This window comes from Schistocerca piceifrons, chromosome 2 (assembly GCF_021461385.2).
Source record: "Schistocerca piceifrons isolate TAMUIC-IGC-003096 chromosome 2, iqSchPice1.1, whole genome shotgun sequence".
NCBI classification, from domain to species: Eukaryota; Metazoa; Arthropoda; class Insecta; order Orthoptera; family Acrididae; genus Schistocerca; species Schistocerca piceifrons.
The window spans coordinates 760,360,679-760,388,098 of record NC_060139.1 but is presented as its reverse complement, the minus strand read 5'-3'; positions in this window follow the sequence as shown (position 1 = coordinate 760,388,098).

The following is a 27,420-nucleotide window of genomic DNA, read 5'->3' as shown; positions in this document are numbered from 1 at the left end:
TTTCATATAGAACCGCATCATTAAATTACAAATGTTTTAAATATCAACTCTGTAACTTCATTTGCTTAAAAGATATAGTAAATTTAAGTTATCAGTATTTACAGTTAAGCATCGGATAATCATTTCCTCCACACAAAACACAATGAACGATGACAGAATGACACCTTATTGAATCATTAGGTAATAGAATATATGTTGCGAAGTTTAGTGCATAATAGTTACTTTTGTTCTTTATTTATTTATCAGAAAGCTTACTGGTGCAAGGCTAATGGCCGTGACATTCAAAGTTAAAAAGGAAATTGTATTGGTTTTATGTACAAGAATTTAACAGTGGATACTATTGTTACTTTATTTAGAACGTGAAAGTGGTCAAGCTTTGATTATTTACATATGTAAAACTATAAAGTAATGTAAAATACAATTAACAGAAAACAGCCCTCGGTCACAAATTTTTAACGAATTAACTGGGTTTCAACACTGCTAGGAGTGTCTTTCTCAGAATTTAAACCAAAGAATGCTCTATAACATGGGCACAGAATTATGACTACAAACGTATGATACAAATTATAAATACGGAATTGTCGTGAGAGACTGGCAGTACTTGTATGTCATTAATAAAATAATAAATATGCCAAAAGGGCATTAGTAAAAGATATTTAAGATAAAAAAACTGTGATGGCGTACGTTTTTAGTCATAATTCTGTGACCATGTTATAGACCATTCTTTGGTTTAAATTCTGAGGAAGACACTCCTAGCAGTGTTGAAACCCGGTTAATTCGTTAAAAATTAGTGACCGAGGACAGTTTTCTTTTAATTGTAACTATTCACGGTCTCTGAACGTGCAGCCATGTACAAAATTTTGTAATGTAAAATAAGATGTAGCCATTCAGATGGACGACTTCAGGAAAGGGAACTGCCCTAGTCAGTTGAGCGAGGATATTCGGCGCGCGGGAAACGCGGCCGGGGACGGGCAGAGAAAGTGCTGGTGCAGACACGGAAGCGGACAGTTCTGGTCGAGACACCAAACGGGACAGTGCGGATGCAGACGCGAAAGCCAGCGGCCGGTCTTTAGGCAACTAGGAAGTGAAACGACTCAGAAAATTTCGCGTTGTGTGGTATCGCGGTACTTAGTCTGTGAGCAGTGAGCAGCCGCGCGCCTGATGTGAACTCTAAGTTTTCGCGTAGATAACTTGTATTTCGCAATGAGAACTTTGATGATCGAACTGTGTCAAATGGGTATGCGGTCGAGTGTAACAGAAACTCTAACTACGACCACTTTCGCAATTAGTTTGCTTTCTGAATAAACATGATTCTAACGGAATCGCAACTCTGTTGCGTACTTCATTTATGGGTCGTTAATTTAGTTCCCGATATTATTATTACTGTAATGGTATGTTGTGTTAACTTTGTATTTCGCAAACTTGCCATCAGCCAGACAATTCAGCCAATGTGTCAGAAGTGTCTAATTTAGGGCGTGTAATGCGACACGTCCGGTTCAACCCTTAGACGAGTTTTAGCCAAGACATTTCGACGAAGAGGAACCGCAGGTGAGCCCGAACATCTCTGGGATGTTAGCTCGCAGCATGTATACCTATCGTTTTCGGTGTTGGTTTGCTGTCGATTCTGATAATAATAAACCTGTCATTGGGCTGTTCATAATAGCTCATTCTCTGCCCTAGCTTCCTATTCATAACGAATCCTACTCCAGTTTACCATTTTCTGCTTCCATTGATTTTGTTGTATACTCATCTGACCAGAAATAATAAACAAATACATAGATCAACTTTATTTCCAAATGCACTACCAAACCTGACCATTTAGACAAATCGTACATGAACAACGAAGAATGCCTCAGCTCAGTTAGACATGTCTCAACTCTGTATTCTACGCAAACCAGTGTAAAATATTCGACTATAATCATTCATTTCCAGATGTAAATATTTTGTAGCAAAAGCTAAACATATAAACCAACAGAAGATGTTGTTGTTGTTGTTGTGGTCTTCAGTCCTGAGACTGGTTTGATGCAGCTCTCCATGCTACTCTATCCTGTGCAAGCTTTTTCATCTCCCAGTACCTACTGCAACCTACATCCTTCTGAATCTGCTTAGTGTATTCATCTCTTGGTCTCCCTCTACGATTTTTACCCTCCACGCTGCCCTCCAATACTAAATTGGTGATCCCTTGATGCCTCAGAACATGTCCTACCAACCAATCCCTTCTTCTGGTCAAGTTGTGCCACAAACTTCTCTTCTCCCCAATCCTATTCAATAGTTCCTCATTAGTTATGTGATCTACCCATCTAATCTTCAGCATTCTTCTGTAGCACCACATTTCGAAAGCTTCTATTCTCTTCTTGTCCAAACTATTTATCGTCCATGTTTCACTTCCATACATGGCTACACTCCATACGAATACTTTCAGAAATGACTTCCTGACACTTAAATCTGTACTGGATGTTAACAAATTTCTCTTCTTCAGAAACGCTTTCCTTGCCATTGCCAGCCTACATTTTATATCCTCTCTACTTCGACCATCATCAGTTATTTTGCTCCCCAAATAGCAAAACTCCTTTACTACTTTAAGTGCCTCATTTCCTAATCTAATTCCCTCAGCATCACCCGAATTAATTAGACTACATTCCATTATCCTTGTTTTGCTTTTGTTGATGTTCATCTTATATCCTCCTTTCAAGACACTGTCCATTCCATTCAACTGCTCTTCCAAGTCCTTTGCTGTCTCTGACAGAATTACAATGTCATCGGCGAACCTCAAAGTTTTTATTTCTTCTCCATGAATTTTAATACCTACTCCGAATTTTTCTTTTGTTTCCTTTACTGCTTGCTCAATATACAGATTGAACAACATCGGGGAGAGGCTACAACCCTGTCTTACTCCCTTCTCAACCACTGCTTCCCTTTTATGTCCCTCGACTCTTATAACTGCCATCTGGTTTCTGTACAAATTGTAAATAGCCTTTCGCTCCCTGTATTTTACCCCTGCCACCTTTAGAATTTGAAAGAGAGTATTCCAGTCAACATTGTCAAAAGCTTTCTCTAAGTCTACAAATGCTAGAAACGTAGGTTTGCCTTTCCTTAATCTTTCTACTAAGATAAGTCGTAAGGTCAGTATTGCCTCACGTGTTCCAGTGTTTCTACGGAATCCAAACTGATCTTCCCCGAGGTTGGCTTCTACTAGTTTTTCCATTCGTCTGTAAAGAATTCGTGTTAGTATTTTGCAGCTGTGACTTATTAAGCTGATAGTTCGGTAATTTTCACATCTGTCAACACCTGCTTTCTTTGGGATTGGTATTATTATATTCTTTTTGAAGTCTGAGGGTATTTCGCCTGTTTCATACATCTTGCTCACCAGATGGTAGAGTTTTGTCAGGACTGGCTCTCCCACGGCCGTCAGTAGTTCCAATGGAATATTGTCTACTCCGGGGGCCTTGTTTCGACTCAGGTCTTTCAGTGCTCTGTCAAACTCTTCACGCAGTATCATATCTCCCATTTCATCTTCATCTACATCCTCTTCTATTTCCATAATATTGTCCTCAAGTACATCGCCCTTGTATAGACCCTCTATATACTCCTTCCACCTTTCTGCTTTCCCTTCTTTGCTTAGAACTGGGTTTCCATCTGAGCTCTTGATATTCATACAAGTCGTTCTCGTATCTCCAAAGGTCTCTTTAATTTTCCTGTAGGCGGTATCTATCTTACCCCTAGTGAGATAGGCCTCTACATCCTTACATTTGTCCTCTAGCCATCCCTGCTTAGCCATTTTGCACTTCCTGTCGATCTCATTTTTGAGACGTTTGTATTCCTTTTTGCCTGTTTCACTTACTGCATTTTTATATTTTCTCCTTTCATCAATTAAATTCAATATTTCTTCTGTTACCCAAGGATTTCTACTAGCCCTCGTCTTTTTACCTACTTGATCCTCTGCTGCTTTCACTACTTCATCCCTCAAAGCTACCCATTCTTCTTCTACTGTATTTATTTCCCCCATTCCTGTCAATTGCTCCCTTATGCTCTCCCTGAATCTCTGTACAACCTCTGGTTCTTTTAGTTTATCCAGGTCCCATCTCCTTAAATTCCCACCTTTTTGCAGTTTCTTCAGTTTTAATCTACAGGTCATAACCAATAGATTGTGGTCAGAGTCCACATCTGCCCCTGGAAATGTCTTACAATTTAAAACCTGGTTCCTAAATCTCTGTCTTACCATTATATAATCTATCTGATACCTTTTAGTATCTCCAGGGTTCTTCCATGTATACAACCTTCTTTCATGATTCTTAAACCAAGTGTTAGTTATGATTATGTTGTGCTCTGTGCAAAATTCGACCAGGCGGCTTCCTCTTTCATTTCTGTCCCCCAATCCATATTCACCTACTATGTTTCCTTCTCTCCCTTTTCCTACACTCGAATTCCAGTCACCCATGACTATTAAATTTTCGTCTCCTTTACAATCTGAATAATTTCTTTTATTTCATCATACATTTCTTCAATTTCTTCGTCATCTGCAGAGCTAGTTGGCATATAAACTTGTACTACTGTAGTAGGCGTGGGCTTCGTATCTATCTTGGCCACAATAATGCGTTCACTATGCTGTTTGTAGTAGCTTACCCGCATTCCTATTTTCCTATTCATTATTAAACCTACTCCTGCATGACCCCTATTTGATTTTGTGTTTATAACCCTGTAGTCACCTGACCAGAAGTCTTGTTCCTCCTGCCACCGAACTTCACTAATTCCCACTATATCTAACTTCAACCTATCCATTTCCCTTTTTAAATTTTCTAACCTACCTGCCCGATTAAGGGATCTGACATTCCACGCTCCGATCCGTAGAACGCCAGTTTTCTTTCTCCTGATAACGACATCCTCTTGAGTAGTCCCCGCCCGGAGATCCGAATGGGGGACTATTTTACCTCCGGAATATTTTACCCAAGAGGACGCCATCATCATGTAATCATACAGTAAAGCTGCATGCCCTCGGGAAAAATTACGGCTGTAGTTTCCCCTTGCTTTCAGCCGTTCGCAGTACCAGCACAGCAAGGCCGTTTTGGTTATTGTTACAAGGCCAGATCAGTCAATCATCCAGACTGTTGTCCTCGCAACTACTGAAAAGGCTGCTGCCCCTCTTCAGGAACCACACGTTTGTCTGGCCTCTCAACAGATACCCCTCCGTTGTGGTTGCACCTACGGTACGGCTATCTGTATCGCTGAGGCACGCAAGCCTCCCCACCAACGGCAAGGTCCATGGTTCATGGGGGGGAGGCAACAGAAGATAGCACACGAATTTTTGAAACACGTCTAGGTGAAAACAGAGCTAATTAGCATGGGAGCTGTGACCAATGCCAATACAGAAAGAGCGATACCAACAAAAGAAATGACAGAGGGTGGTTTTATGTCAATGCAATGAGAAGCACAAAAGGCCGTGCTGGTCGAAATTTTGCACCACCCATAGCGGAAGATTATGGGAGTACTGTTTGTGAGTAAAAAGAGGAAAACTTTTTACCACACATGTAGGGAGCCAAAGGCTGTGGATTGCCCATCGCCCCGAACAGTATAGGTGGTAGTAAAAAGGACACAAAAAGGAGGTACAACGAATGTATTAAGTGCTGTAAGTCGCGACCACAGAGTAGCCACGCCGGAATATTGGGTCAGGATCAAAGAGCAGACAGCGGCTGGTTTGACGTGTAACGTGGACTCACTGCGCTCAGAGTGGGGTTCCTCCGAACCAGGCGCAGAGCCCTAACGTGTGCAGTGATAACGCAAGAGAAGAACAATGGCTAAAAGATAATCCCATGAAATAAAAAAATAATAGTGTCCTAACAGAAAACGCAGTAAAAGGCATGGAACTGAGGGTGGCACTACTCAGCCAATTATATGACGGCCAAAGCCAACGGGAGAGAGAATGTAGGGAGAGGATGAATGAGAAATATAACGAGCAGAAAATGACTTACTGAGATCACCGATATGGTATCTCTGCACGGGTTTTGTAATGGAAACTCATCTCGTCTTTGTAAAAAATACGGTAGATGATTTCCTAACCGCAGAGTTCCAGACAGAATATGTAGATTTAAGAAAGAAAGTGCCATGGAAAGTACGCACACTGCTCATAAAATTATTTCCAGTATCACTGAGAATTGTTTACCTAATTACAATAGTAAATGAAACTAGAGCTGGAGGTGCATGACAGAAGAGAGTGACCATGTACTTTTATTATTAGAAAAGCATGATGATGGTGCGTTTTATAAAGTAAAAGCTGAAGCTGAAAGGTTTGATCTTAGTAACGAAGAAAATGATATTGTATCTTAAATCATAAAACCACTTCTAAATGCAGAGGCCAGTAGCAAGATTTGCCAAAACACAAAATACAGGAAGGAAGTCAGCAGTCAGTATTGATTCAATCTGTACTTTGTTTCACGTCTAGGTTTCAGCTAAGTAGAGCTATCCTCATTGCTAGAAAAATAAGAAATTCAAATGAATCGAACACTGAAAGGCATGAAACTAAATATACAGAATTGGAGACACCATAGTATGTAACGTATTGTATAAAGTGAGTCATATGGGCTCAGCAACATCAATTGATAACAGCTATACTGTAGCTGAAATGTAGATCTGCAGTGAAGTACAGACTGAATCGCAACTGGTTGGTGACTTCTTTTCTATATAAAATACTTTACGGTCACAGTGAGCAATGGTTACAATGGAATTCAACCAGATGAAAAAGAAAGAGAAGCCTGTAAATAAAAATGCAAGAGGTACATCATCGATACAAAGACTGTAAAGACTTCGTCATCACACACCCTAAGTAATGAAACAATGCATATGCAACATGTATTGAAGCCTGCAAAAGATAATGCAGTCAAAAATAAGATAGGATCACTGGGTAAAGAAATCAAGTTAGCGATGAACAGCATTCCGTTTAACGATCTTATGGCCGAACGGGATTTGTTGTGGGAGGATATCAAAGAGGTGAATATTAACGTTGTTAAATAGACAATTGTACTAGTTACAGTAGGACCTGATTCAATGCTACATGAATGAGCTAGGTAGGCTATGTAGATCTCTGTAGATCTAATAATACAGTCTGAGCCAATGAAGTCAGTAAAATAAAGAACTAACCGGTACATGACTTCAGTTGCGGGATCGGACGTGTGTACAATCAGAAGCAAGAATAGGAGGCATGATGAGATTTTAAGTGTAATAAAATTTAAACCTAATGATCTTGTTGTGGTGAAAGCACATGAAAACTCGAATTAATTAAAACATGACATTCCGAACCTCAGTTTTATGTACCTTTCAAAATTAACATACGCATGCTGTCTGGAGTACCAGAAATGAAAAAAATTAACAGGCGTTGGGAATTTAGTTTGATAAATTTAGTGAAAGAAAATAAATTCGTTTAAATCTTCTAACACAGCACTTAAAAGTCTCAGATAGCTATAATACAAAGGGAAAGACTCTAGGGTCGTGAGTGAGTACATTACAAGGTGCTGAACGGAAGAACGTTTGAGATGCATGCATTTAAAAGAGACAGTAAGGTTTGAATCCGCTGTAAATGACAAGATATAGGCAGTTCATACGTAAAGTCTCCTATGTACTTGTTCCTACAACACTGATACGTGTAGAAATTAGGTGTGTGGTTATTAATGGACTGTTTGCTACCAAATGAACGATGTTCATGACTGCTGGGCACTACACCAGTCTCAAACAGTTTGTTGAAAACTTTCTTTAACCTGGAACTCTATGGTTAGGAAATCCTCTACCGTATTCTTTACAAAAAGCAGAAGAGTTTCCATTATAAAACCCCTGCAGGGATACCATATCGGTGTACTCAGTATTTGTAGATATTGCTGCATTCTTAACCGATAAAGTAGAATTGGTCAGGAGATCACAATCACAGCTGAAAAATTCAGATATGTAAAATCAAGCACAACTTAACAATTTTAAGTTCAAAATAAACATATCGATAAATAAACCCTTATCAACTGGGGTATTAACACCTGAAATGAAAAGATATCTCTGGCAACAACGGTATCACTGTAAACAATAAAAATTCGACACGTGTTCTACGGGATTGTCGAATTAGTCTATATCACCGTCTCTTAAAATAATTACCATTTCTCCTAGAACGTCCTGATATTAACAACCATTATTGTAATTCCTGTGAAATGAATAATTTTGACAGTGTTATTGGTAAAAGAAAACACTGTTTATTGATCCATCAACAGACCCAATTTTTTTCACGTTTTTAGACCTCTTCAAAACTTAATATTATTACTTTCAGATGTCTAAATGGGACATACCAATATCATATATATTTCTAAATTGAGACATGAAAAGTAAACACAACGTTGGGGAGTAATTTAAAGCCATATTTTTCACGTTTTTAGACCTCTTCAAAACTTAATATTATTACTTTCAGATGTCTAAATGGGACATACCAATATCATATATATTTCAAAATTGAGACATGAAAAGTAAACACAACGTTGGGGAGTAATTTAAAGCCATATTGACTGTTAATCGACAAAGATTGTTTCAAAAAATGTGAAATGATTTCCCAAATAGCACTACGATTCACAGAACGTGTTGCTAAAATTATTCAATGATCGTGTTTAGTCCTCATCTTCAGGCTATGGTGGCTTTGTAACAATCATTTAACACAAGTGCACATAGATGTTAAAGCTTTTTCTGTAGTCTTGATATGTGTTGAGGTAATTCTGTGGACAAACAGAAGGAAATTATAATAAGAGGCAATGTCTGTTTATACGTCGGTCTGCTAGTAATATCAAAAATTTAAAATAATGACTCTCTTTGTTGGTTTGAAGTGGTCGTCTCCAGAATGAGATTTTCACCCTGCAGCGGAGTGTGCACTGATGTGAAACTTCCTGGCAGATTAAAACTGTGTGCCGGACCGAGACTCGAACTCGGGACCTTGGCTTTTCGCTGGCAAGTGCTCTACCATCTGAGCTACCCAAGCACGAGTCACGACCAGTCCTCACAGCTTTAAGTGGTTGTCTTGTTACAATGCCTTCAGACATTTCGATTTCTATGGCTATTTTGAACTTATTAGCCATTGTTCGGACTTCGAAATGTAGCTTGAAACACGGTATTACAAAGAGCTCAACAGTGCAGAGAACAATATGGCGGTAAAAACAATGCATGTTTCGATGTAACTACCGATACGTTCATCTTGGTGTTGCCGCCCAAGATACTTTAAAGAAGATTCGACAGCTGGCAGTCTACAGTGCTGGAACTCCTACCAACTATGACAAGTGGAGAACGTGTATCATTAACTGTGCCAAGGAATTGTTCCCTTTTGCATGTCCTGCTGTCGCTTCACGGACGTAGTTCGCCGAGATATATTACAAAATAAGAGAATATGACAATTTTATATTAAAAGGCGGTATAAAAATTTGTTTTAAATAACTGGAAAGATAATGCTTGGAGCTAGATTCATATATAATTTTTATTTTTATTTATTTTCTATTATAAGAATATTGAATTGATGAAAAAAAGTGAATTCTTAAACTGAAGTATACAATACTTTCAGATTATTGTCTACAGCACCATTGTGTCCCGTTTTGTCTATACGTTTCCCTGTAGCTGACCTGTTAGCTTTTTCAGCTCTGAAACATTTCTAAATTGGGGAGTAATTTCAGGCTTTGATAGTCCAAACGTAGTTTTCTCGGGTGGATTAAAATGGGCTCAGAATATGCTCGTACTCAAAGAAATTGCAGAACAAAGATAAGCAATTTCGTATGCCTCCAGCCTCCTACCACACATTTGCCGTACCACTCACTGTATGGAGCTATTACGGGAGACCAAAGACATCAACGTATTAACTGTGTGCTACAGAGAGACGCAAATTTCTTTTTAGATGGAGGAGATGTCCATTAGAGGAGCTAAAACTCATCTGGAGAGCAGACATGTTGCAACTTTGTTCCTTTGTGCAAAAAATTGTAGCGTAATGAGCATCGCAGTGCTGTAATCAGAAGTCTTGCGAAGTGCTCTTCGCGATGAGAAAGAGCCGCAGCTTTTAGCGCTGCCGCCCAAGATACTTTAAAGAAGATTCGACAGCTGGCCTTCTGCAGTGCTGGAACTCCTACCAACTATGACAAGTGGAAAACGTGTATCATTAACTATGCCAATTGACACATAAATTGATTTTTTGTTTCACTGCTCTTTTATGTTCCCTTTCCACAGTGCCAGTGATGGGCAATTACCGGACAGAACTCTTCTGTTCAGACTAAGCAATTTTCCGAATCCGGGCGTCGACGAGTTTGGAGGCGGACAAAAATTTGACATCTGATTCAATGATGTATTTAGACTCAACGGCACTTCCTTATGTGATGACGTCTCTAGAGTGAGTGAACAGAATTCGACTTCCAGTCAACACAGAAGTTTTTGGGGCTGTCATTGGGAATGGATTCCAGATTCTCAAAATCGGCACTTAACAATCCTAACTAGGGGCGATTATTTCTAACGTCTCCAAACTCGATTGTAAATGAATGTTTTGGGAAAATGACACCGATACAAACAGAGACCACACGCGAAAATGGTGAAAACCTTTGTGAGGCACAAATGTTAGTGCAGGGTAGTTTTGAGTAACAAGAGTGTGAAACTGACGGTTCGTAAAAGTTCTGTGGGACAAACAGAAAGTTATCTGCAGTAGGACCTTGCCCAGGAGTTCAAATTCAGGATTACTGCACTGATATTTTTTGTCTTGGAGCTTGGAAATGGATTGGCTGAGCGACCCCAAACATAATTCTAATCGACTACCGCAACAGCACGTCCTCACGGAACCATCACCATTTTCACACTGGTTGACTGAAGAGTTTACAAATTTGTAAAAAAAATTGAGTAGAAATGTTGCATACGTTCTCTGAAGCACTATGGTAGAAGACCCCATCTATTCAATAATTTTGAAGTATAGTGTTGGCATAAAGCTGGAAAGAAACGACATATCCACGCAACGTTTGAACAACCTTATAGTGATTGACTTGAATCGATAGCGTTCAATTATTGGTCTGAGCTTCCTGAGTTTGCTTTTGCAGCTCTGTTCACACGCATGTTAAGTAATAACTGGATAATACACTACTGGCCATTAAAATTGATACACCACGAAAATGACGTGCTACAGGAGCGAAATTTAACCGACGGGAAGAAGATGCTGTGATATGCAAATGATTAGCTTTTCAAAACATTCACACAAGGCTGGCGCCGATGGCGACACCTACAACGTGCTGACATGAGGAAAGTTACCAACCGATTTCTCATACAAAAACCGCAGTTGATCAGCGTTACCTGGTGAAACGTTGTTGTAATGCCTCGTGTAAGGAGGGGAAATGCATACCATCACGTTTCCGACTTTGATAAAGGTCGGATTGTAGCCTATCGTGATTGCGGTTTATCGTATCGCGACATTGCCGCCCGCGTTGGTCGAGATCCAATGACTGTTAGCAGAATATGGAACAGGTGGGTTCAGGAGGGTAATACGGAACGCCGCGCTGGATCCCAACGGCCTCGTATCACTAGCAGTCGAGATGACAGGAATCTTATCCACATGGCTGCAAAGGATCGTGCAGCGATCCCAGAGTCAACAGATGGGGACGTTTGTAAGACAACAACCATCTGCACGAACAGTTCGACGTCGTTTGCAGCAGCATGGACTATCAATTAGGAGAGCATGGCTTCGGTTACCCTTGAAGCTGCATCACAGACACGAGCGCCTACGATGGTGTACTCAACGACGAACCTGGGTGCACGAATGGCAAAACGTCGTTTTTTCGGAAGAATCCAGGTTCTGTTTACATCATCATGGTGGTCGCATCCGTGTTTGGCGACATCGCGGTGAACGCACATTGGAAGCGTGTATTCATCATCGCCATACTGGCGTATCACCCGGCGTGATGGTATGGGGTGCCATTGGTTACACGTCTCGGTGACCTCTTGTTCGCGTTGACGGCAATTTGAACAGAGGACGTTACATTTCAGATGTGTTACGACCCGTGGCTCTACCCTTCACTCGATCCCTGCGAAACCCTACATTTCAGCAGGATAATGTACGAGCGCATGTTGCAGGTCGTGTACAGGCCCTGCTGGTTGCAGAAAATGTTCGACTGCTGCCCTGGTCAGCACATTCTCCGGATCTCTCACCAACTGAAAACGTCTGGTCAATGGTAACCGAGCAACTGGCTCGTCACAATACGCCAGTCAATACTCTTGATGGACTGTGGTATTGTGTTGAAGCTGCATGGGCAGCTGTACCTGTACACGCCATCCAAGCTCTGCTAGACACAATGCGCAGGCTTTTTTCTTTTCTTTTTTTTTTTTTTTTTTTTTTTTGTCATCAGTCTACTGACTGGTTTGATGCGGCCCGCCACGAATTCCTTTCCTGTGCTAACCTCTTCATCTCAGAGTAGCACTTGCAACCTACGTCCTCAATTATTTGCTTGACGTATTCCAATCTCTGTCTTCCTCTAGAGTTTTTGGCCTCTACAGCTCCCTCTAGTACCATGGAAGTCATTCCCTCATGTCTTAGCAGATGTCCTATCATCCTGTCCCTTCTCCTTGTGAGTGTTTTCCACATATTCCTTCCCCCTCCGATTCTGCGTAGAACCTCCTCATTCATTACCTTATCAGTCCACCTAATTTTCAACATTCGTCTATAGCACCAGATCTCAAATGCTTCGATTCCTTTCTGTTCCGGTTTTCCCACAGTCCATGTTTCACTACCATACAATGCTGTACTCCAGACGCACATCCTCAGAAATTTCTTCCTCAAATTAAGGCCGGTATTTGATATTAGTAGACTTCTCTTGGCCAGAAATGCCTTTTTTGCCATAGCGAGTCTGCTTTTGATGTCCTCTTTGCTCCGTCCGTCACTGGTTATTTTACTGCCTAGGTAGCAGAATTCCTTAACATCATTGACTTCGTGATCATCAATCTTGATGTTAAGTTTCTCGCTGTTCTCATTTCTACTACTTCTCATTACCTTCGTATTTCTCCGATTTACTCTCAAACCATACTATGTACTCATTGGACTGTACATTCCGTTCAGCAGATCATTTAATTCTTCTTCACTTTCACTCAGCGTAGCAATGTCATCAGCGAATCGAATCATTGATATCCTTTCACCTTGTATTTTAATTCCACTCCTGAACCTTTCTTTGATTTCCATCATTGCTTCCTCGATGTACAGATTGAAGAGTAGGGGCGAAAGGCTACAGCCTTGTCTTACACCCGTCTTAATACGAGCACTTCGTTCTTGTTCGTCCACTCTTATTATTATTCCCTCTTGGTTGTTGTACATATTGTATATGACCCGTTTCTCCCTATAGCTTACCCCTACCTTTTTCAGAATCTCGAACAGCTTGCACCATTTTATATTGTCGAGCGCTTTTTCCAGGTCGACAAATCCTATGAAAGTGTCTTGATTTTTCTTTAGCCTTGCTTCCATTATTAGCCGTCAGAATTGCCTCTCTCGTCCCTTTACTTTTCCTAAAGCCAAACTGATCGTCACCTAACGCATTCTCAATTTTCTTTTCCATTCTTCTGTATATTATTCTTGTGAGCAACTTCCGATGCATGAGCTGTTAAGCTGATTGTGCGATAATTCTCGCACTTGTCAGCTCTTGCCGTCTTCGGAATTGTGTGGATGATGCTTTTCCGAAAGTCAGATGGTATATCGCCAGACTCATATATTCTACACACCAACGTGAATACTCGTTCTGTTGCCACTTCCCCCAATGATTTTAGAAATTCTGATGGAATGTTATCTGTCCATTCTGCCTTATTTGACCGTAAGTCCTCCAAAGCTCTTTTAAACTCCGATTCTAATACTGGATCCCCTATCTCTTCTAAATCGACTCCTGTTTCTTCTTCTATCACATCAGACAAATATTCACCCTCATAGAGGCTTTCAATGTATTCTTTCCACCTATCTGCTCTCTCCTCTGCATTTAACAGTGGAATTCCCGTTGCACTCTTAATGTTACCACCGTTGCTTTTAATGTCACCAAAGGTTGTTTTGACTTTCCTGTATGCTGAGTCTGTCCTTCCGACAATCATATCTTTTTCGATGTCTTCACATTTTTCCTGCAGCCATTTCGTCTTAGCTACCCTGCACTTCCTATTTATTTCATTCCTCAGCGACTTGTATTTCTGTATTCCTGATTTTCCCGGAACGTGTTTGTAATTCCTCCTTTCATCAATCAGCTGAAGTATTTCTTCTGTTACCCATGGTTTCTTCGCAGCTACGTTCTTTGTACCTATGTTTTCCTTCCCAACTTCTGTGATGGCCCTTTTTAGAGATGTCCATTCCTCTTCAACTGTACTGCCTACTGCGCTATTCCTTATTGCTGTATCTATAGTGTTAGAGAACTTTATCTATAGTGTTAGAGAACTTTAAGAGAACTTTAAACGTATCTCGTCATTCCTTAGTACTTCCGTATCCCACTTCTTTGCGTATTGATTCTTCCTGACTAATGTCTTGAACTTCAGCCTACTCTTCATCACTACTATATTGTGATCTGAGTCTATATCTGCTCCTGGGTACGCCTTACAATCCAGTATCTGATTTCGGAATCTCTGTCTGACCATGATGTAATCTAATTGAAATCTTCCCGTATCTCCCGGCCTTTTCCAAGTATACCTCCTCCTCTTGTGATTCTTGAACAGGGCATTCGCTATTACTAGCTGAAACTTGTTACAGAACTCAATTAGTCTTTCTCCTTTTTCATTCCTTGTCCCAAGCCCATATTCTCCTGTAACCTTTTCTTCTACTCCTTCCCCTACAACTGGATTCCAGTCGCCCATGACTATTAGATTTTCGTCCCCCTTTACATACTGCATTACCCTTTCAATATCCTCATACACTTTCTCTATCTGTTCATCTTCAGCTTGCGACGTCGGCATGTATACCTGAACTATCTTTGTCGGTGTTGGTCTACTGTCGATTCTGATTAGAACAACCCAGTCACTGAACTGTTCACAGTAACACACCCTCTGCCCTACCTTCCTACTCATAACGAATCCTAAACCTGTTATAACATTTTCTGCTGCTGTTGATATTACCCGATACTCATCTGACCAGAAATTCTTGTCTCCTTCCACTTCACTTCACTGACCCCTACTATACCTAGATGGAGCCTTTGCATTTCCCTTTTCAGATTTTCTAGTTTCCCTACCACATTCAAGCTTCTGACATTCCACGCCCCGACTCGTAGAACGTTATCCTTTCGTTGATTATTCAATCTTTTTCTCATGGTAACCTCCCCCTTGGCAGTCCCCTCCCGGAGATCCGAATAAGGCACTATTCCGGAATCTTTTGCCAATGGAGAGATCATCATGACACTTCTTGAATTACAGGCCACTGTCCTGTGGATACACGTTACGTGTCTTTAATGCAGTGGTTTCCATTGCCTTCTGCATTCTCATGTCGTTGATCATTGTCGATTCTTCCGCCTATAGGGCAATTTCCCACCCCTAGGACAAGAGAGTGCCCTGAACCTCTATCCGCTCCTCCGCCCTCTTTGACAAGGCCGTTGGCAGAATGAGGCTGACTTTTTATGCCGGAAATCTTCGGCCGCCAATGCTAATTATTTATCAAAATTTAGGCAGTGGCGGGGATCGAACCCGGGACCGATGACGTCTTGATTATGAATCAAAGACGTTACCCTTAGACCACTTTTTTTATTTATTTACTTCTTTCCCCTAGACCACTTTTTTTTGATTGACGCTACCCCTAGACTACTTTTTTTAAAATTTTTTTACCCCTAGACCACTGTTTTTTTATTGAAATGTCTTCTTGAGTTTTTTTATTTTTTTGGGGGGGGTGGGGGGCAAGTAGTAAACAGAAATTTTTATGGTGCACAAAGGACTATCACTTCATAGTTGAAGGAAAGTTGCTCCGCTGCTCTGCGAGAGAAGGGAAATGTGAAAACGAAAATGGGAAAAAAATGCCTTCTGCATTGGTGAGCATCTGAATAGTATCGTAAATTCCGACAAGAACTAAAGTTCCAGGAAGCAAATAGGATTCATAGATACAGGTCACTGGCAACCTCTGCTGTCCGAAATATTGTATTTGAAGCATTTAATTATGATTTTCAGCATATTTCCAAATATCCTCCCGTAGTCACAATGTTGGCTCATTTTATAGTGTTCAATTTCTATGTAAGAATAACAGTCGAGGAAAGTAGCATGCCTATTCTGCATAATAAACGATGCTGTGTGGCCCATGATCCACGTTGCAGCGTTGTGTTTTGCTCGTGATATGTCAGTTTTTGTGGCTGAATGATCTCTAAAAGGTCTACACCACAGGGCGTCGTACGGTCAATTACCGACAATCGTTGACGAAGAAATGTAGTAATTTCTTCTGCATGTCCGCACGTGAACCTATGAATAAGCGATCGACTCTTCCGCATGCGTCACAGTTGGGCGTTGGATGAAGGCCTATTTTAGGTAGCTTTTCATTCGTTGCTACTTTATCGTTGACTGTTAGATACTAGTCGGCTATGACGCGTGACGGTAACACGTCGCTGTGCACATTCCGCCATACTATACTCCAATGTGTATGTGGATGTTTTTCTTCGAGACGATTCCTGTGGTTTGTTGTCATGAGAAGGCCATAAAGCTTCCTGTTCGTCAGGCTTCCGTTACCGACGATGTTGTGTCGAATGTAGCTCATTTCCATGTAGTACAGTCGCACATGTCGGTAAGAAAGTGGAATGCCGGCGATATTAACGGGTGGGTCAAGGCTATGAGGCTTCCACCGTTGAATGAGGTTTGAGATGATACTGGTCCTCCGGGTACGAAACTCCTTCCTGATGCGATTTAGGAGCAGGGTGACATATTTTTTTGTGTACTTTAATGAGATTAAGGCCACCTTTGAACGGAGGTAAGGTTAAGGTATCGAATTGAACTTTGAAAATGTGCCCCCTAAAAAGAAACCAACATAACGCTCGTTGTATACTCTTGGCTAGATGGTCGGAGATTGGAAGAATTTGCGCCAAATAATTCATCTTGCTCGTAATGGCGATCTCGATGGTCTTAACTTTCTGTAGTATGTTCAAGTCACGGTCGGAGTGAAGTATCAAAGCAGCACGTAATTTATTAAGCATATGTGACCAGTTCTTCGTCAGGAATTTGTCTGGTTTGGCCTCAGAGGTAACACCGAGGGTTGTGTGATAGTCCTTGACCTTGCACCAGGTAACATGTGATATGTCTCCGATACCGCCACCGATCTGCAAAGCTGTGGTTTTAGTTCTATTTAGTATTGCTCCTGAAAGAAAGGTGAATGTTTGTAAAAGAGTTTCCGCTGACACAAGTTGTTGCGATGATGACACAGTTACGCATATATCGTCAGCATACACAATGCATGGGATAGTGACAGACTCGACGCTAATCCCGATCCCGCTATGCGCTAAGTTGTTCAGTAGCGGCTCTACGGCAATGGCGTACAAAATCATTGACAGAGGACATCCTTGGCGGATGGATTGCTCAATGGAAACTTCTTTTGTAAAATGTCCATTAATGAGAATCCGTGAAGAGGCGTTTGTAGTAAGTTTGCGAATTAATTCTATGAGATGAGGGCCAAATCCTAGTTTCTTCATGCTTATAGAGAGGAAGTCACGACGTACACGGTCATAAGCCTTCTCAAAATCTAGAAAGATCAGAGCGCCCTGTCCTTTGGTTTCAGTATATGAACAGATGATGTTCCTCAAATCGCAGGCAGCTGAGATTGCACTTCGGCCTTGCACTGCACTGTACTGGTAACTGCCTAAAACCTTGTACATAACGGTTTGCATCCTTAGCTTAATCGATCTGGTGATGATTTTGAAATCGGCATTCAGGAGTGTGATGGGTCGCATGTTTTCGACCTTCCTGCTGTTCCCTTTTTTCGGTAAGGGCAGGATGATACCTTCCGTAAATGCCTTGGGTATAACTTCCAGGTGCCAGAGTTCATTCGCTATCTCGAGGAGTGTCGGACCGAGGAGGTTCCAGTAACGCTGGTAAAACATAGCGCTGAGACCGTCGGGTCCTGGTGACTTCCCTTTCTTTGCACTGTGGACCGCCAGTCGAATTTCGTCCTCTGTAAAAAGAGGTTCCAGATTTGCATTATCCTGTTGTGACAAGCGACAGCTCAAGGTCCTAAGAAAATCGTCGCACGAGTGTTCATCAACGGATTGCTTCTTGTAAAGTTGACTATAGCAGTCGTAGACGTGCGAGATGATGTCACGTTGCTTCGTGATGGCATTCTCAGTGTCATCAACGCCGGCTTCAATCAACATGGCTTTACACCGTTTCGTCGTTCTCAGGATATGGTACAGAGAGGCCCGTTCTTCGGCGGCAACGTCGTTGGGGTGGGCTCGCACGATGATGCCTTGCATTCGTTGGCGTTGTATCGCCGTGATTTTCGCTTTATATAGTTTGATCTTTACGTCGATATCGCGAGAAGGATTGTTAGTGCGACTGTACAGTTCTCTCAAACAGCGATAATAAAACTCAATAGTCTGTTTCTGCCAAAAGCTTTTTTGTCGGGCGTAGCTCATGAGGGTGAGGCGTAATTTAGGCTTAGCACACTGAAGCCACCACTGGAGAACGCTATCGTAACGACGTCGTTGCCGCTGGAGCTGTTGCCACGTTAGGTTCACCTCCTCTTCAAGTGGGGCACCCTGCAGAAGGCTGACATTCAATTTCCAGTAGCCTTTCCCGCGGTATATTTGCTGGCGCTGTAGGTTAAGGTAACACTGATACGCACAATGGTCGGAGATGTTGACAGGAGCTATGTCACAGTTCACAGTGTGTCGCTGGAGGGCATCGGACACATAGATCCTATCCAGCCGACTGGCAGAATGACTGGTTACGAAGGTGTACGCTACCCGTTCACCGTGCAGTTGTTGCCATGTATCGTGAAGACGCATGCCATGAATTAAATGTTCAAGTTCGATACATCTGTTCGTGTTAGGAGTTTGGTCTCTGTCGTTAAGCACACAATTGAAGTCACCACCGAGGATGAGATGTGCACGATAAGCGCTAAGAAGAATGGGAACCTCGTTTTTATAAAATTTTGAACGATCTCTCTTATGAGTGCTACCTGAGGGTGCGTACACGTTAACAATCTGCACACCATTCACTCGAAGAGAAATGCCACGACCACTAGGCAGCCGCTGCACATCCGTAAATGGTATACCGTCGCGTAGAAGTATGGCTGTGCCTACAGCATCCTGGAGATTGATGTTATCAATGAGAACGTAACCGGGCACTTCTAAGACTGTGACTACCTCCTGTAGGAGGGCAATGTCAACGCTGGTACCATACAATAAATCAGTTGACGAACCGAGTTTCACCGCACTTTGAATTCTATTGACGTTAAATGTGGTAACGTTGTAGGTTTGGCTATCGCACATGATGGTTCAGAGGACAATGAGCTCTGAGTGTGGGATCGTCCTTCTCGACGGCTTTGAATCAAACTCGTTGGGAACGTCTGGAGTACGAAACGAAATGTCAAAACCAATAACGGGTCAGGGAGTGGAAATGTCGCAGCGCGATGGTCATGCGCGAGAGCAGCTACTGCTGCATCTCCTCGTCCTGCTGCCACCACGGCTCATTGCTGTCGGGGTGTTTCACGGTGCGCGCACCGCCCTGCCCGCCACCGCCGGCTGAGTCTGTCAGCGTGGTCGCATCCGCCTGGCCACCACGCGGGGCTGCGACTGACGTCATCGAGTTCCTGCGGGAGCGCTGCTGCAGCTGCTCGCTACTCTGTTCGCTCTCCCTCTTAGCCGTTACGGTGCTCTGTTCCCTCTCAGCGCTCAGTAGTGCCTTCAGGTGTTTGGTTTGTTCACGAATGCGTTCTTGCCTTGCGGTGTTCTCGCAGCGCACGGAGCAAGAAGATTGAGGTTCAGTCTCGCTGCCACTTTCCGACATGTGTACGGGTCTCAAATGATCCGACTTTTTCTCTTTGCTACTATTCCCTTTGCTTCTCCTTCGGCGGCCTTTCTTCGTTTCTGCTGCAGTCTCTACCGATAGGGGTGGTTCAGGCAAACTGATCTGCACCCGCTCCTGTATCTCACACGGCTTAGTTTCAGAGGTGGCTGGCACATCGTTGCTATTCAGCGGTAACTGCCCCGGTGAGGATGACGGTGCCGAATCGACATCCGTCCTATCGCGAATGTCTTTGGCACTGCAGTCCACCTGAACTGGCATCTCCGCCTCGCTAACACGTTCCGGCGACTACCTCACTCAATAGCGGAACAAGCATTTCACTACCGTCTGCAGGACGTTCCCGTGGGAGCTGAAATGGACGTCGACGTGTACAGTTCATCCGCAGATGTTCTGTTGAATGGCAGATCGAACAGGTAGGGGGTTGTCCTATGTAAGTTACCTGTGCACGACAGCTGCCAATGGCAACATACGAAGGTATATGCTTTTTTAAGTCTACACGTACACTTCGCACCCCGCTGTTAACTTGGTAGCGATACGCACTCGATCATTTTTCATTAGTAACTGACAAAACAGCGCCGAACAGTGACAGAGAACGTGCAATCAGGTCATTAGGGCGCTCAGGTGGCACATTAAATACCCTGACGGTTCTCACTCCGTATCCCGAAGGCACGATTTGGACATTACTAATATTGCCATCATTATGACCAAATGGCCTCACACCAGCATGCTCCTCAACGAATTTCTCATAAGTGTCACTCGAAATAAATTTGATAAATAACGAATACTGCACAAAGTCTAACTGGAACGTGTCGACTATATCTTCAAGCAATTTCAGATCCTCAAAGATCCACTCATGAATTTCAAAAGCCGTCGGTCGCAAGGCAGCGCGATCGAAAACACGCTGAACGCTGTTCGCTCTGTTAATTGTCGACATCTTACTTACAACAGTTATACAGAAACAAACGTTAACAGCGCTCGCACACGCTGCTCAGCCCTCCACCTCAGCACTGCTCGCGACGTAAACACTGGCCCGCGCTACCGCCCGTCACTCGCGCGATGTGCACTGGCCGAGTGCCTGAACACGACTGTCGTCCACGGGTACCCGTCCTAGACCACCCAGGCGTCTCAAGGCCGTTATTACGGCCAGAAGTGGTTGTTCTAGGTTCTAATTTCTCAGGATCTATGCACCCAAACTGCGTGAAAATGTAATCACATGTCAGTGATTATCCAATGAATACCCGTTTATCATCTGCATTTCTTCTTGGTGTAGGAATTTTAATGGCTAGTAGTGTATCTCGCTAATAGATCGATGCTTCCTCGACTGAATTTCCCTTTACCGTGTCCTTTTTTAGCGATGTATTTCTGTGTGTAGTGTAAATAAAGTCTGAATATTCCTTAGGTCGTATATCATAACTCTTTTGCTCTTGTATCTCACCGGTCAACGACGTCGATTCCGCTGAAGGAAATGTCGAATTTACCGAGACAAAGAGGCTGCGGGACGCGGCAACTCGCTATAGGCATTGCTCACGGCCACTCGCCTGGGCCAACCACCTAGAGAGCAAACTTCCATTAAAAGCAGCACCCGGCAGCTCCACAAGTACATTGTTCGGCGAGTGATGACTGTTGATACAATCCTCGATGCGCACTGTTGGAGTCTGGCTGCATGCTGCTGGACTGGACTTCGGGTTTTGCCATATGAACTATTTGCAATGACGGGTCAAAACATTACGACCATTGCCCACCACCACATTTGCATGCCCACTGAAAGCGCTGTGGGCACGGGATGCGATGACAAAAGTATGTGAGAGGAGCAAACACGGACGGGGGATCACCCTAGCGAAGATACGGGTTGCAAATAGGGAAATCCATAGAGATAAGCAACTTTGACAAAGGGCAGATTATTATTACGCAGAGCTGAGAACGATTATCTCGAAAACGGAGAAGCTGGTCGAATATTCATTTGCTACTGTCTCGAGCTTCTACAGATTGAGGTGGAAGGGCAGCGAAACTACCACTAGGCATGGAGAAATGTTGAATCACTTATTTAACGCCCCTCGTATTTGGAATAGTCACCGTTCAATGTCGAATGGTTGGATTCTTCTTGCTGTCAAATTTCATGTTTATTGTAAATTATTTTTAATAATTAGTTCAATTAAGTTTTATCAACGTGGAACCTACAAAGCTGTACATTAAAAATGTTGCTAGTATCCATTTTTTTCAGGTAACTGTGCTATTATAAAAGAAAATCTGTCATTAAAATACTTCGGTATATTACAAAAGAAAAATACAGAATTTGTCACCTTCATATTTTGTATTTAGTATATTTTTTCAGATGGAAATACTTACGGTAAGTTAGTTGCTGCTCTCATCCTGACGCTGAATACAACCATTATTTGTTTGGTGCATATAAAAGTTATAAAGACGATGACGCAGACAGGTAATGCAGTGAAAAGTGTTGTTTATCAACACAACGCTTCAGGCAAATTGTATGATATTCTTTCACAATAGCTACAGTAGTGGCCAAACCATGATTATTGGTTATAAGGTTAGATATAACTTATGTGACATTCCGAGCTCATAACAAGTTATAATCCCAAAGATTTATTAAGAACAGTTACAGGGTAAACTTCACAGGTTTGTTTCGAGCGTAAATATTTCTGAGCTTTCAATTGGCAGTGGTGTCACACTGACAGACGCAACTAGCCGTTCTAAGCGCAATAGTTAAGGAAGACAGCCCCTTTATGGCAGGGTTAAGTTATTAAATGTTTGACAAGAAAAATGTTTGTGACTGATGAGACAAAACGTGATTGTCATCTGTTTAATACCTTCTTTGTCTTTGGAAACAAATGCATCAACCGTTTTTCGTATCAAGGAACGGACAGTTCGTTGGTAGGTTTGTTGAAGGACGTAGCATTGGATGTCAATGCACAGATAATGTAAATGGCGTAAATAACGGGCCGCTGACATGGGCACGCAGTAATGGTGCCCGGCAGCGACCCATATGGTTTCCATTTACATCAGCGGAGTTTCGTCAGCCACACGTGAACATGAGTTCACTATAATGCTCCTCAAACCACTGTAGCACCACTGGCTCCGAGACACGGACGATTATACTGCCGAACGATGACATCGCCGCCGGGGAAGACATCAGACGTGAAGCGATGCAAAAAATTGTTCAAATGGCTCTGAGCACTATGGGACTTAACAGCTGAGGTTATGAGTCCCCTATAACTTAAAACTGCTTAAACTAACTAACCTAAGGATATCATACACATCCATGTCCGAGGCAGGATTTGAACCTGCGACCGTAGCGGTCGCGCGGTTCGAGACTGAAGCGCCTAGAACCGCTAGGCCACAGCGGCCGGCGAAGGGATGCAGATGGTTCGTAGCTGTCAGCGTGTCTTCGATTACTACCTCAGGTCCCATGTAAGCGCGAGAGAATGTCTCCCACAGCATAATATTGCTCCCAATAGCCTGCGTCCGTGGTGCACTGCACGTTTCGAGCCGCCTTTATCTCGATGACGGCGTTTGTGGAAATGACCTGTAACACTGTTATCGATATTACCTACAATGCTCTTATCTGACTTCTTTGTAGGTTTTTACTCAATGCCATTTGCGTATAACTGCATTCTTTGACGTAACATACATGGAAATGTTTTATTCAACATTTAAAATAAATAATCTGTGAATCTAATTTCAAAAGCAATGTGCTGTAATAGAATTAAAATGATATATTTTACTGATTCATGTGTAGGGAAAGTATGTTTGTAATCATGTAAAACTTGGAGGGAAATCCCTCCGCAACGGAACTGACTAGGTGGAGATAGAAAAGGTGGATCTGGCGGTTGAACTGCAAAGCTCCTTTGTAGCATGAGTCAGTCGGTGGCTAGCAGACAAAGGGTGCGCATGGCGGTCGAACTTCAAAGCTCCTTTGTAGTATGAGTCAGTCGGTGGCTAACAGGCAAAGGGTGAGCATCTTGTCAACTGTAAGAAGCGAGAAGAACTGCAAGGTTTTATAACATTGCCTCAGAAGTGATGCAGCTTATTGTTCATGGCATACTCTGGTTAGCTCTGTGCTAAATATCAGACGCTGAGAAGAGAGTTATCAGAGCTTGTTGCACAGGAAGAGCCATGGATACATTCAGCGCCTTCTTTAAACAACATAGGAGATCGACGCTCCCACCACCTTCAACTCAAATTATCGGCTGAGTACTGTATAATTGCAAGGACCAGTTTGGTTTTCAATAACAATTTTGTGTTCTGTAAAGTTTGTATTGAGCCGCAGTATTTTATCTTTAGTCATTTATCTAGTAAGGGTCTTATCCCAAGTGCTACGATAAATTCGAGTATCCTATTTTACTGAACTGAAAAGCAGTTATCTTCCTTTACAAAAGTTAATAAACTTTGTGCAGCTGTAAAGTATATAGTTATTTAGTGAGCATAAGGTTTGAAATACTCCACGTAGTTTTCATAAATTGGACAATTAAAATATTCACTTACAGATTTTGTTTCTGAAATAATAGTTTTACAATTTCATGTGTTATATAGTTAACAGTGTTTCGCATATTACGTTGAGACCAAAGTGTTCAGCCACGATCTGAATCCATCGATAAATTAGTTTCTGGGTCTCCATGCTAATAGTTGGGCCAGATTTAAATGTCATAATACGATAACAGCAATCAAGAATAAGCAACATTCTACAATCATTCAAACTGTATTACATCCAAGTATTACATTTTCCAGTTGAGGTAAATAATATAAACAAGTGAATGTTCCTTGGGAATACAAAAATAATAATTACAAAATATACAATTACTTCATAACTGTTTCAATAACAGTAATTTCGTATGAGTAAACTAACAAAAGAACCTCTAGCACAAGTCAGTTGTGTTCCACCATTATTAATCGTTTACCCGTAATTATCATTATCTTCATACTGTAATGAACAGATAGCAAGTGTTGTAGAGAGCTGTTATTGCCTATTGCATTAACCCTCCTCCTGGGTAGTTCAAATCAAATCACTCGTACATTACTTGCTAAATTGTGCTTCTGTTTGGTATCCTATCAGCAAAACACGAAATCAGTATCAAATAAAGTCAACCCCAATAGTTAACTTTCTTTATGAGTCATGCTGTTACTGGATACAACTTTGCCTAATTAGGCCGGCGACCATTTCTTTTCAGGTAATTACAGTTTACCTGATTACTAACAGAACTTCGGTTCAGTTCCCGTTTACCTTGGTACTGCTTTTTCTTTAACAGAAATTTCTGGAGAAACAGAATTAGTCCGACACCTTACCACTACACACCCAGGTCACAAATATAAAAAACCTTTCACAGTGTAACATTATCAGTGTATTGGTATTTTCACAGTAGCCAGTGCTGTTTTATGTGGTGTGTCGTAACAAAACATCTGTTAGCTTTTTACACAGTAAGACACACATTATGGCATATGTACTAAATGCGAAACAATCGTACTACAAGCACTAAATGTCAAGCGGCGCGAACTTGCAGTAAATTGAGTAAAGCAAATAATAGCCAAATATTAAGAGAGTGTAGAAAGTAAACGATAATTCATATTCAGTATTAAATGATTCGGAAACAATAGTAGATCAAAGCGAACAGCGACATAGAACAGGACGTATTGAGAAACATCATGTAGCCCAATAGCAGTTACCGGAATGAATACACAGGTAGCGTGACAGAACGGCAATTGGCTTGTGTGGAACACCACACGCATGTAAATTATTAGATTCAGATGATGAGGCCGTAGCAAATAAAACACTATTCAAAGGACGGGACGAATGAGGAAGCTTACGAGGGAGATAATAACTACGTAAATGAATCAACTGATATGTTCAGTACGTCCGCAGCTCGTGGTCGTTCGGTAGCGTTCTCGCTTCCCACGTCCGGGTTCCCGCGTTCGATTCCCGGCGGCGTCAGGGATTTTCTCTGCCTCGTGATGACTGGGTGTTGTGTGATGTCCTTAGGTTAGTTAGATTTAAGTAGTTTTAAGTTCTAGGGGACTGATGACCATAGATGTTAAGTCCCATAGCGCTCAGAGCCATTTGAACCATTTCTTCAGTTCTTGGTAAACAGTGAAAGAACAGAGAATCGCATGATGTAGGATCAGGGAACGAGGACATGGCAGAGTAGGACAGTGAAAAACCATTAAGCAAGAACGATCTATTCAAACTTTTATCTAAACAAATTAGTAGCATAATTAAAAGCAGTAACAGCCCTCGTTCTCAAAAATTAAGTCTTTCGACCTGGTTCTGGCGCTACTATTGAATCGTACCCTTTGGAAAATTATATATTACTGTGATGGTAAACCTCTTACGTTATTTGATTTTCAAACTAAAAGATTCTAACTGCTAAAGGTACTAACTACCGTTAGGCATAGACACCAAAAGAAAGATTTTGATAGAGAACAAACAATGTATTTACCTTAATAATGTTCAAAAGTCTTCATATATATATCAGTTCATGATATCCAATACAGTATTACAAATTTACTCTTTCTGATGAACACACGTCCAGATCATCCGCTCTCAAAATTCTACCATCTCTCTCCACACATCCACCACTGCTGGCGGCTCACCTCCAACTGCGCAACGCTATGCACTCTTCACATCCAACTCCCCAACACTACAATAGCGAATATTCCAACAATGCCAACCAGCCACAGATTGCACACAGCGCAATCAGTGATATTCATGCAGAGCGCTATGTGGCGTTACCAACATAAAAACCTAAACAGCAGCCTACTTACATGGCCCCCATGCTCCCCACAAAACAATTTAGATTTTGTTTTGAGCAGTGGTCAAGAAACATTTACCATTTTTTTTTACATTAACGATAACAAATATATCACATGCACACAATTATTGATACAGTGTTAGTCAAAAACAAAAATTTTCTCACAGTCCGTAAAGACAGTCCTGATCAATCATCACAGTAGTAATTGCAGTTTTTTTCTCAAAGTCTGAGCAGTAAAAGCACATGGAAGAAGTGGATTTTCATGCAGTCTTGAAGAAGTAGTGTTGTCCTTCCAACGGAAAGACAGTGCTAACTCTTGTCATGCAGATAGGTAATGTGCCACCACAGAGCAAACCCACAGCAGAGTCAGTCGAAGTTTTGAGGAATATTGGTAGGTAGGTCATCACAGACCAGACCCACTGTAGTCCTGGTAGAGAGTATGGTATTGATGGGCCACCAAAGGTCCAGACCCACTGTAGTCCTTGTAGATACAATGGTATTGGTGAGCCATCAAAGGTGCAGACCCACTGTAGTCCTTGCAGAGATGGCCAGCAGCCTTCAGCTGTGACTGTGTGGATGCACAATCACCATCGAAGAGTCTTGCGGACAATACAGCAAGTCCATAAACCACCACTTGTGCACTCACAAACTTTTTGAATGTCCTTAGAACCAGCAATGCTGTTAACCAGTCCCTTGCTGAATT